This window comes from Capra hircus, chromosome 16 (genome assembly GCF_001704415.2).
Source record: "Capra hircus breed San Clemente chromosome 16, ASM170441v1, whole genome shotgun sequence".
In the NCBI taxonomy this organism is placed as follows: Eukaryota; Metazoa; Chordata; class Mammalia; order Artiodactyla; family Bovidae; genus Capra; species Capra hircus.
This window is the reverse complement of record NC_030823.1, coordinates 74539553-74550480: the sequence shown is the minus strand read 5'-3', so window position 1 is coordinate 74550480 and position 10928 is coordinate 74539553.

The following is a 10928-nucleotide window of genomic DNA, read 5'->3' as shown; positions in this document are numbered from 1 at the left end:
TAGCTGAACATAGCTGTGAACCTGCACCCAGAACAAGAGACAGGATGCACCATCCCTCTGATTCCCTCCCACCCCAGGTCACTGCCAAGGTCCACTCCCAGGATAAATGCAATTTTGACTTCTAATAGCATAGGTCAGTTTTGCCTGGTTTTATTTTGTGATGGCTGTTGTGCATATGTGCTCAGTCATGTCTGACTCTTTGCAACTCCATGGACTGTAGCCTGCCAGGCCCATCTGTCCAAGGGATTTTCCAGGCAAGAATACTGGAAACGGGGTACCATTTCCTGCTCCAGGGAATCTTCCCAACCCAAGGATCGAACCCTCACCTCTTGTGTCTCCTGTGTTGAGCAGGCAGATTCTTAATCAATTGTACCACTTGAGAAGCCCCCAGTTTTATTCTACATATATGAAATCCTAGAGTTTTTTTTTTTAATTTTTATTTTTACTTTATTTTACTTTACAATACTGTATTGGTTTTGCCATACATTGACATGAATCCACCACGGGTGTACATGCGTTCCCAAACATGAACCCCCTCCCACCTCCCTCCCCATAACATCCCTCTGGGTCATCACTGTGCACCAGCCCCAAGCATGCTGTATCCTGCGTCGGACATAGACTGGCGATTCGGTTCTTACCTGATAGTGAGTATTTTTTTTTTTAAATATCTGGCTTCTTTCATTTAACATTCTGCTTGTGAGATTCACCCTGGTCTGGGGCTATAGTGAATAACTCCTTCCCTGAGTAGTTTTCCACTTTCCTAATGTGACACGGATTACCTACCCATTCTACTCTTCCTGTATATTTAAGTGACTTCCAATTAAGGTATAAAGACGGCCTCTGCTTATTTTGATTATTTTTTAATTTGAACAGTTTCAAACGTAACCTCCCCCACTAGATTCTACCATCAACATTTTATTATACTTATAAAATCATGTCTTTATTCATTTATCCACCTGTTCTTGTTTGACACATTGAAAAGTAAATGGTATTTGTGTGTGCTCCTCTAAAAAATAAAGCAAATATATCATTAATTCTACTCAGCAGTTTTGCAGAGTATTTTTTGACTTGAAATTTACAAAGAAATGTAGAAGTTTTAGGTGTACATTCTGAGTCTTGGGCAAATCGAATATTGTGTACCTCAAACCCTGAAATAAAGAGCATTTCGAAACGTGGAGGATGGAGGTTGTTGAAGAGTGAACATCTGCACGCTGACAGCAAGGCTACGAATCAGGGTGGGTTTTCACTCAAAAGCTGCCTGCATGTGAGGGAAGCAGAGGGCTGCTGCCTGTCCAGGAGGTCATCACCTACTTTAGAGGAGGGAGGACACACGTGGCATTGAGAGGGCTTGTAGGAAAGTGGCCATGGTGCAGAGAGAGCCTCAGAGAAAGTACCAGTGGAGGGAGACACTGAGTAACCCTTGTCCTTAATAACGTTGCTAACTTTGGCCACCTCATGCGAAGAGTTGACTCACTGGAAAAGACCCTGATGCTGGGGGGAATTGGGGGTGGGAGGAGAAGGGGACGATAGAGGATGAGATGGCTGGATGGCATCACCAACTCGACAGACATGAGTTTGAGTGAACTCCGGGAGTTGGTGATGGACAGGGAGGCCTGGCCTGCTGCAGTCCATGGGGTCGCAAAGAGTCAGGCACACCTGAGCGACTGAACTGAACTGACTGAACTGAACATAAACATAAGTCACTGGACTATTCTTTGAATGTACCTCAATAAAGATCAATCATGACTAGTGACAACAGGAAGAGCCTGTTTCTAATACTCCTACAATACTCTGCAGGTTGAAGCTTAATGATGCTTTGGCAAAGGAAAGGCAAAGTTTAGATCAAATTTTGTTTTGTTCTCATTTAGGTGCGTGTGTGTGGGTGCTGAGTGGCTTCAGTCATGTCCAGCTCTTTGCGACACCATAGACTATAGAATCTGTCCATGGGATTTTCCAGGCAAGAATACTAGAGTGGGTTGCCATGCTCTCCTCCAGAGGATCTTTCCCACCCAGGGCTCAAACCCATGTTTCTTACACCTCCTCATTTAGGTAATTGAAAATAAACCACAAGTATACCAAATATAAAAGTTATCTGTAGCAATGATAGAATGTTATTCATAGAATAAAACTCTGCCCTGTAAGACTGGTTTCTGAAGTAGGCTTTTGCAAAATTGGAGGGGAAAAAAGGGTCCATACTTATGTGAGATGAAAAAGCACTATTTTAGGTAGGCCCCCATAAGTATTCCTAGAAATAAGCAAGTTTTTGGACTATTTCCTTCTTCCTTTACGTAGGCTGAAATATTTTACACATGGCAACAAATACATATACGATCAAATAAAAATTGTAAATAAACATTTATCTGCACTATTTTTACCTCTGATAAAGAAATCATAAGTAAAATACTTTCATTGGAGTTCTCCCTCTTGGTTGAAAGCAGAACTACAGTAGATTATTATTCTTTCTTGACTGAGTGAACAATATAAAAATTAAAATAAGGCCTGTTAGCAAGCCTAGCTACTAGCAACAAGCTACCCAAAAGGCATTTTTTTCTTAATCAGTAAAGATTTTTAAATGTCTTAGTCTTTCATTGCTATAAACAAAAATTAGATGCTATACAGACAATAACACTTCAAAAAAATCACTTGCCTACTGAGAAAAATTCAATAATTTTCAGTACAGAATGCACAATGTCAATTTCTTGCTCTCAAGCATAAAATCAAAAAATAGTATGGATAATAAACTGTATTCAGTTCAGTTCTGTTGCTCAGTCATTCTGCCTCTTTGCGACCGCATGGACTGCAGCATGCCAGGTTTCCCTGTCCATCACCAAACCCCGGAGTTTGCTCAAACTCATTTCCATCAAGTTGGTGATGCCATCCAACCACCTCATCCTCTGTCGTCCCCTTCTCCTCCTGCCTTCGATCTTTCCCAGCATAAAGGTCTTTTCCAATGAGTCAGTTCTTCGCATAAGATGATCAAAGTATTGGAGTTTCAGCTTCAGCATCAGTTCCTCCAATGAATATTCAGGACTTATTTCCTTTAGGATGGACTGGTTGGATCTCCTTGCAGTCCAAGGGACTCTCAAGAGTCTTCTCCAACACCGCAGTTCAAAAGCATCAATTCTTCCGTGCTCAGCTTTCTTTATAGTCCAACTCTCACATCCAAACATGACTACTGGAAAAACCATAGCTTTGGCTAGATGGATCTTTGTTGGCAAAATAATGTCTTTGCTTTTTAATATGCTGTCTAGCTTGGTCATAGCTTTTCTTCTAAGGAGTAAGTGTCTTTTAATTCCATGGCTGCTGTCACTATCTGCAGTGATTTTGGAGCCCCTCAAAATAAAGTCTGTCACTGTTTCCATTGTTTCCCCATCTGTTTGCCATGAAGTGATGGGACCAGACTCCATGATCTTTGTTTTTTGAATGTTGAGTTTTAAGCCAGCTTTTTCACTCTCTTCTTTCACTCTCATTGAGAGGCGCTTTAGTTCCTCTTTACTTGCTGCCATAAGGGTGGTGTCATCTGCATATCTGAGGTTATTGATATTCCTCCCAGCAATCTTGATTCCAGCTGTGCTTCATCCAGCCCAGTTTCACATGATGTACTCTGCATATAAGTTAAATAAGCAGGGTGACGATATATAGCCTTGATATACTCCTTCCCCAATTTTGAAACAGTCCATTGTTCCATGTTTGGTTCTAACTGTTGCTTCTTGACCTGCATACAGATTTCTCAAGAGGCAGATAAGGCGGTCTGGTATTCCCATCTCTTAAAGAATTTTCCACAGTTTGTTGTGATCCACACAGCCAAAAGATTTGGTGTAGTCAATAAATCAGAAGTAGATGTTTTTCTGGAACTCTCTTGCTTTTTCGATGATCCAGAGGATGTTGGCAATTTGATCTCTGGTTCTCTGCCTTTTCTAAATCCAGCTTGAACATCTGGAATTTCATGGTTCATGTACTGTTGTAGCTTGGCCTGGGGAATTTTGAGCTTTACTTTGCTAGTGTGTGAGATGAGTGCAACTGTGCAGTAGTTTGAGCATTCTTTGGCATTGCCTTTCTTTGGGATTGGTATGAAAACTGACCTTTTCCAGTCCTGTGGCCCCTGCTGTGTTTTCCAAATTTGCTGGCATACTGAGTGCAACACTTTAACAGCATCATCTTTTAGGATTTGAAATAACTCAGCTGGAATTCCATCACCTCCACTAGCTTTGTTCATAGTGATGCTTCCTAAGGCTCACTTGACTTCAATTAGGAATGCATAGATAAAAATTTCCAAGAATGTAAAAGTATGGGTTTTATTTGCAAAAATCATAGGTTGTAACATTATGTATGTATATATTTAAAACTAAATTAAGAATGTCACTCTTGTTATCATGGCATCTACTGAAACTTTGGGTTAATTACAGGTAACAAGATAGTGAATTTGAAATTTACCTAACTTCACCAGTAATAAACTCACCCAACATAGAAGTATATTGGAAATAATACATTTATAGTCTTTCTTTAATATAGTGTAATCTTTCTTCTGGGCTTCCCTCGTGGGTCAGTGGTAAAGAATCTGCCTGCCAATGAAGGAGACCTGGGTTCAATCCCTGGGTCGGAAATTCCCATGGAGAAGGGAAAGGCTACCCACTCCAGTATTCTTTCCTGAAGAATTTCATGGACAGAGGAGCCTGGCAGGCTACAGTCCACGTGGCCACAAAGAGTCTGTCACAACTGAGTGACTAACATACTCGAGATACACCTGCAAACCACATCTCAAGTCTAACCACTCCTCATAGCTTCCACTGCTGTGGTCAAACATGGTCAAATGTGGTCACCTCTAACCCAGACTAGCGTTTCCCAGGTATCACACTGGTGAAGAATTTGACTGCCAATGCAGGAGACTCAAGAGACTTGGGTTAGATCCCTGAGTTGGGAAGATCCCCTAGAGGAGGAAATGGCAACCCACCCCAGTATGCTTGCCTGGAAAATTCCACAGACAGAGGAGTTTGGTGGGCTACAGTCCATGGTGTGGCAAAGAGTCAGACAAGAGTGAGCATATCACACCACACACACAGACACACACACACACACCCACACACACAACTCAGACTAAGGAGACAGCCTCCTAGCTGGTCTCTCTGCTTCCCTGGCTTTATAAATTAAAAGGTAAGCCCTTAAAGAATATGATTTGTTAAAATTAAATTTTGAAATGCAATTTGAATTTTTATAAAACACTTATTTTCTTCTCTCAGGACGTTCTGGGTCCAGTACAGGGGAGGGAAAGCTGAGTCATCTGGAAGGCAAACAGCCTCCTGGCAGGAGCACCCCTGGGCTGACCCTGCAGTGGACATGACACACCAGGAATAGGGCCTCTGAATGAACTGCACGGTGGTGCCTGGAACCAAGAACACAGACAAGAAAAGCAAGACAAAAAAGAGGCTGGAAGAGGAAGAAAGGAATTCAACAATATTAAAAATGACAGTGATGGCTAGTAGTTGAATATTTTGTTTCAGGCACTGTCAGAGTCCTGTATCTTAGGTCATTTCATGCAGTCAGCACTTAAGTTGTTTATTACGGCTGTGACTGGAGATGTCCTGAACTGCAGAAACTTCAGTTCTGGTACTGTTCATTTAAAAGTGTAACAATTTTACTTCATTTCTAAAGCTTTGGGTTTTCCAAAAGTAGCTTTTGGAGATTTTGGGTTTTTCAAAGATATCTTTTGGAGATTTTGAACCCTGACATTCAGGAATCAAGGTAAAACTTCATTTTTTGTCTCATCCTGAGAAGATTGTGAGTTCAAATCAAAGAACTTCCATTTGATGATGGTGACAACTTACATATTTGCTGAAATATACATATACACATGCCATGGTATCTTTTACATATTGACTTGGGGATAGAACTGGATTAATTTACCCTGATTCTAGATCCTAATTTAGTCTGTAATTATCATTTATGAAAGAATCTGGACTTACAATCGTGTGAATCTCATGCACAAGTTTTGATTCCAAATAGTCTTTGAATAATTTTTTACAAATATATCTGGTGAAAGACTCTCCACTAATTCTGATTATTAGCTGCACAGCTATTATTCACACCCCCCACACCCCCCCCCCAAAAAAAGAATCTGGACTTAGAAAATGTCCTTGACTGTATGATGTTCAAAGTTGAAGAATAATTGGGGTAAGAATAAGTTTACTGTTCTCTTTAATTTGGCCATTAACATTATCTATGGAGTCAAAGGAAGTTTCAGTTATGACTTTCTCATTAAAATGAAAATCTTTCAAAAGATTGGGGACATGTAATTTAGCAGATTTGAATTATAAACATTACTTGGGTGTATGTTTGGGGGCTGCAAAGGTGTTTAATTTAGTTTGTCTATTTCCTTTTTTAAGGCATGACAAAATGTAGTACTATTCTTTTCTTCCTTAAGTAAAAGTGCTAGTCACTCAGTTGTGTCCCAACTCTGTGACCCCATGGACTGTAGCCAGACAGGCTCTTCTGTCCATGGGATTCTTCAGGCAAGAATATTGGAGTGGGCTGCCTTTTACTTTCGGAGAGGATCTTTCCCACCTCCAGCGATTGCTCCCTCCCACCTCCCCACCAAGGATGGAACTCCTGTCTCTAGCGTTGCAGGCAAATTCTTTACTGTCTGGAGATTTCCTGATAGCTCAGTTGGTAAAGAATCATCCAGCAATGCAGGAGACCCCCTGGAGAAGGGACAGGCTACCCACTCCAGCATTCTTGGGCTTCCCTTGTGGCTCAGCTGGTAAAGAATCTGCCTGAAATGCAGGAGACCTGGGTTCGATCCCTGGGTTGGGAAGATCCCCTGGAGAAGGGAAAGGCCACCCACTCCAGTATTCTGGCCTGGAGAGTCCATGGGGTCGCAAAGAGTCGGTCACGACTGAGCGACTTTCACTTCACTTCTTTACTGTCTAAGCCACCAGGGAGCTGAAAGTTTAATTGACTAACCCAGAAGAAGAGCACATGTGCAAATAGGATGCTCAAGTGCTCCTAGAAGTGGCTGAGGGACAGGACGGGCGAGGACGCCGCCTTCTCTGCCCTGGGACCTCTCTGCCCAGCCCGCAGCCTTGGCTCTGGCGGGCTTCGCTCCCAGCAGCAGCGCCCCCGGTGTCAGGTCGCCACCAAGGCCTCCGGGTCCGCCGGGATGCTGCGAGCGGCCTCCGAAGGAACGCGCACCGCGTCCCCTCGAGGAGCTGCGGGGATCGAGAGAGAATTCGCCCCTTCTCCTCGGATCACCGAGTCCCAGGAAGATAGCCCGGGCAAGAGACTCTCAAACTGCAGATGGCGCAGGGGCATCGACCAGTTTAAAATTTCCGCCTCCACCAATGGGCGCGCCCGGTACCGCCCTCCTTCGCGCGGAGCCAATCAACGAGCAGCAGCGCCAGCCAATGAGGAGACGGCACCTTATTTAAACTTGGCGCGGCGCTTTCCCTGAGGAGACAGCGAGGGCAGCGGGTCTCGGCGGCCTCTGAGGGCCGGGGCTTAGGTTTGGAATTCGCTTTTCGGTTTTGTGAACAGGTTGGTTGATGGTAAAGCATCTTCCTACAATCCGGGAGACCCGGGTTCAATCCCTGGGTCGGGAAGATCTCCTGGAGAAGGAATTGGCAACCCACTCCGGTACTCTTGCCTGGAAAATCCCATGGACGGAGGAGCGTGGCAGGCTACAGTCCATGGGGTCGCAAAGAGTCGGACACGACTGAACGACTTCACTTCGGTTGAAGGGAAGAGAGTCACAGCTCTTCCACCGTAAATGCAGCTGTCTTGGCGGTTGCTGGCACGGTCATTCCCTCACAGTACTTTGAAGGAGATCAATGTACTCGCCTGGGATCCTTCCTCCACTTCCTGGGCCCAAAAGGGAGAAAATGAGGAAAACGAAAATTAAATGTACAGTTAGTGTGGACGTGCTGATGTCAGTGCGTGGTATCGGTGCAGCAGCTCAGTAATTTACCTGCTGGTTCTTACCTCGGGAATCTGGGAGCAAAACCAGGTAAACAAACAAAACCCGAGATTCCCAGTAATTCATAAGCGTGGTCTTGACGGGCATGGCCCTCGACAGATAACTTCTCGGTTTTCATTTTAATTGTAGATATCTGATAGTAATGATTGTAGCCTACATGTTACTCTCTGCCAGGGGCTGTGTTAAGCCCTGCACGTATTTATCTCGCCTTCGCTTCCACCCTGGGGAGAAGGGACCGTTATTCGCGATTCACAGAAGAGCGAGGCCGGCGTCCAGCCAGCTGGGAGTGGCGAGGCCAGGAGGGGCACGGGCGGGTCGGCTCCTCTTGCTGTCCCCGCTGCCCGCGCTGCCTCTAAAGACAGGAGACTAAAAAATAACCTGTGGATGTGCGTACAGCCACAGAGAATACATGAAAAGAAAACTCCCTGAGTGGAAAACCAAAATGAGGAAAGAGAGATCGGAAATTGTATTCACTGACACCCAATTTGACCTGATGTTGAACCCTGTTAGCTTAACAACACTTACCCCAAAATTTTTATAGAGGTGTTTTTGAATCCTTTAGGACTGATTCACAATGAGAACACTCCATGCTAAGTCGCTTCAATCCTGTCTGACTCTTTGTGACCCTATGGACCACAGCCCGCCAGGCTCCTCTGTCCATGGGATTCTCCAGGTGAGAATACTGAAGTGAGTTGCCATTTCCTTCTCCAGGGGATCTTCCTGACCCAGGAATCTAACCTGTGTTGCCTGCTTTGGCAGGCGGATTCTTTACCACTAGTGCCACCTGGACAATACTTACTCAAAAAATGTTTATAAAGGTATTTTTGAATCCCTTAGGATTGATTCTCAATGAGAACACTACAATTTTTAAGCAAAATGTTAATGTGAACAATGATAACTTTCTAATACACTAAATTTATGTTTATTATTTCATACTGTAATGTTATTCATCACATTAACATTGCAAATATAAGCCCTCTTAAGCTCAAGTCACTGAAATGTTTGCTTCAACTCTTTTTAACATGGTAGGAACCAACCAGCTACTTGTGGCCTGTGGTTTACTTTAAACCCTTTCTATGATGGATGAGGTGGTATTGTCCTCTCTGGAGCAGATGTATTTTCTGAGTCTGGAGGCTGTACGTCCCCACAAACGATAGAATGCTTCTTCTAGAACCAAAGAATCCGTGGTGGTTTTCAAAATGTGTCTAAAAAGTCTTAGCCATTCCTCTTTTCATTCAAGAGGGAAAATAATTTGTGTCTTTGGGTGGTGTGGACTTAGGGATTCACAATGGCAGAAGTGACATGGTATCTCTTCCTAGATTAGGTTATAAAAGCCTGCAGCTTAAATCCTGCCTGTGTTCTCACTCTTTCTTCTTATTTTTTCTTGGGAGTAGCCAGCTGCCCATCACCGGGCAGCCCTGTGGAGAGAGGCCATGTGGGGAGAACCCAGGCCCAGAAGTGAGCTCGGAGGTGAAGCTTGCTCCAGCACAGTCTCTGGAGACCTCACTGCCGTGAACTTTGACCTCAGCCCCAGGGGAGATCTTGAGCCAGAGCCACCAGCTTAGCCACTAGACTTCAGACCCACTGGACCTGTCAGGTAATAAATGTCTGTTGTTCTAAGTGGTTACAATTGGTCTGATTTGTTACACAGCAGTGGAGAATTAGGTGTCCCACACAGCACTACAAATAGTGACAGTTTTACTTCATCTTTTCCAATTTGGATGCCCTTATTATGCTGATAAATGTTCCCTCTATAACCACTTTGTTTTTTTTTTTTTTAATCATAAATAGTTGCCTACAGACTAAAGAAATTTTTAATGAATTTTATTTGTGCCTAGCATTCTGAACCATTAGGACAATTATAAAACAGTCTTGCTTTTTCTCCTTTTGCTCCTACAAACTTTATATATGTAAAATAAGTTAGGCCCCACAGCTTTCCTACTTCTTAATGTGTTCAGTCACTCAGTTGTGTCCAGCTCTTTTGCAACCCCATGAACTGTGGCCCACCAGGCTTCTCTGACCATGGGATTTTCCAGGCAAGAGTACTGGAGTGGGTTGCCATTTGCTTCCCTGGTGGCTCAGAGGTTAAATCGTCTGCCTCCAATGTGGGAGACCCGGGTTCGAGCCCTGGGTCAGGAAGATCCCCTGGAGAAGGAAATGGTAATCCACTCCAGTATTCTTGCCTGGAGAATCCCATGGACAGAGAAGCCTAGTAGGTTACAGTCCACGGGGTCGCAAAGAGTCGGACACGACTGAGCGACTTCACCTCACCTCAACATTAGTCAATGCAGTCTTACCTGGAGGTTAGGAGATAAGACTGAATGTTCTGATCCTCTGATCATAAGGTTGGTTCTGCCAGCCAAAACTGGCAGCCAGCCCCCAGTTTTAGGGGCTTTCCCAAAGTCACCTCGTTAACATAGCAATATACACATTTATCACTCTCAGCACTTAGTAAAAATCTTATGATCATTGCAGTAGATGCAGAAAAAGCATTTAACAAAATTCCACATCCATTTATGTTATGCTAGTGTTTAGAACTGTGAAGTATGAACCTTGTAGGGAGACTAAATGTATGAGAAATAGTTTGGTCATCTGAATGTCAAATTATACATACATTTTTATAAATCACAATTTCACAGAAGGAAACTCTTCTGAACTCATTTTAAGAGGCCAACATTACTCTGATACTAAGACCAGATAATGACGCCACAAGAAAAGAAAATTGCAGGCCAATATTCCTGGTAAATATAAATATAACAACTTTCAGTAAAATATTAGCAAACTGAATTTATCAACACATTAAAGGATCATAGGCTGTGATCTGCTGCTGATGCTCAGGTAGCTTTTATTCCAGGGATGTGGAAATGGTTCAACATTCACTAACCACTGTGATATAACACATTAACACAATGAAGGATAAAAATCATAAGATCATTGCAATAGTTGTAGAAAAAGCATTTAA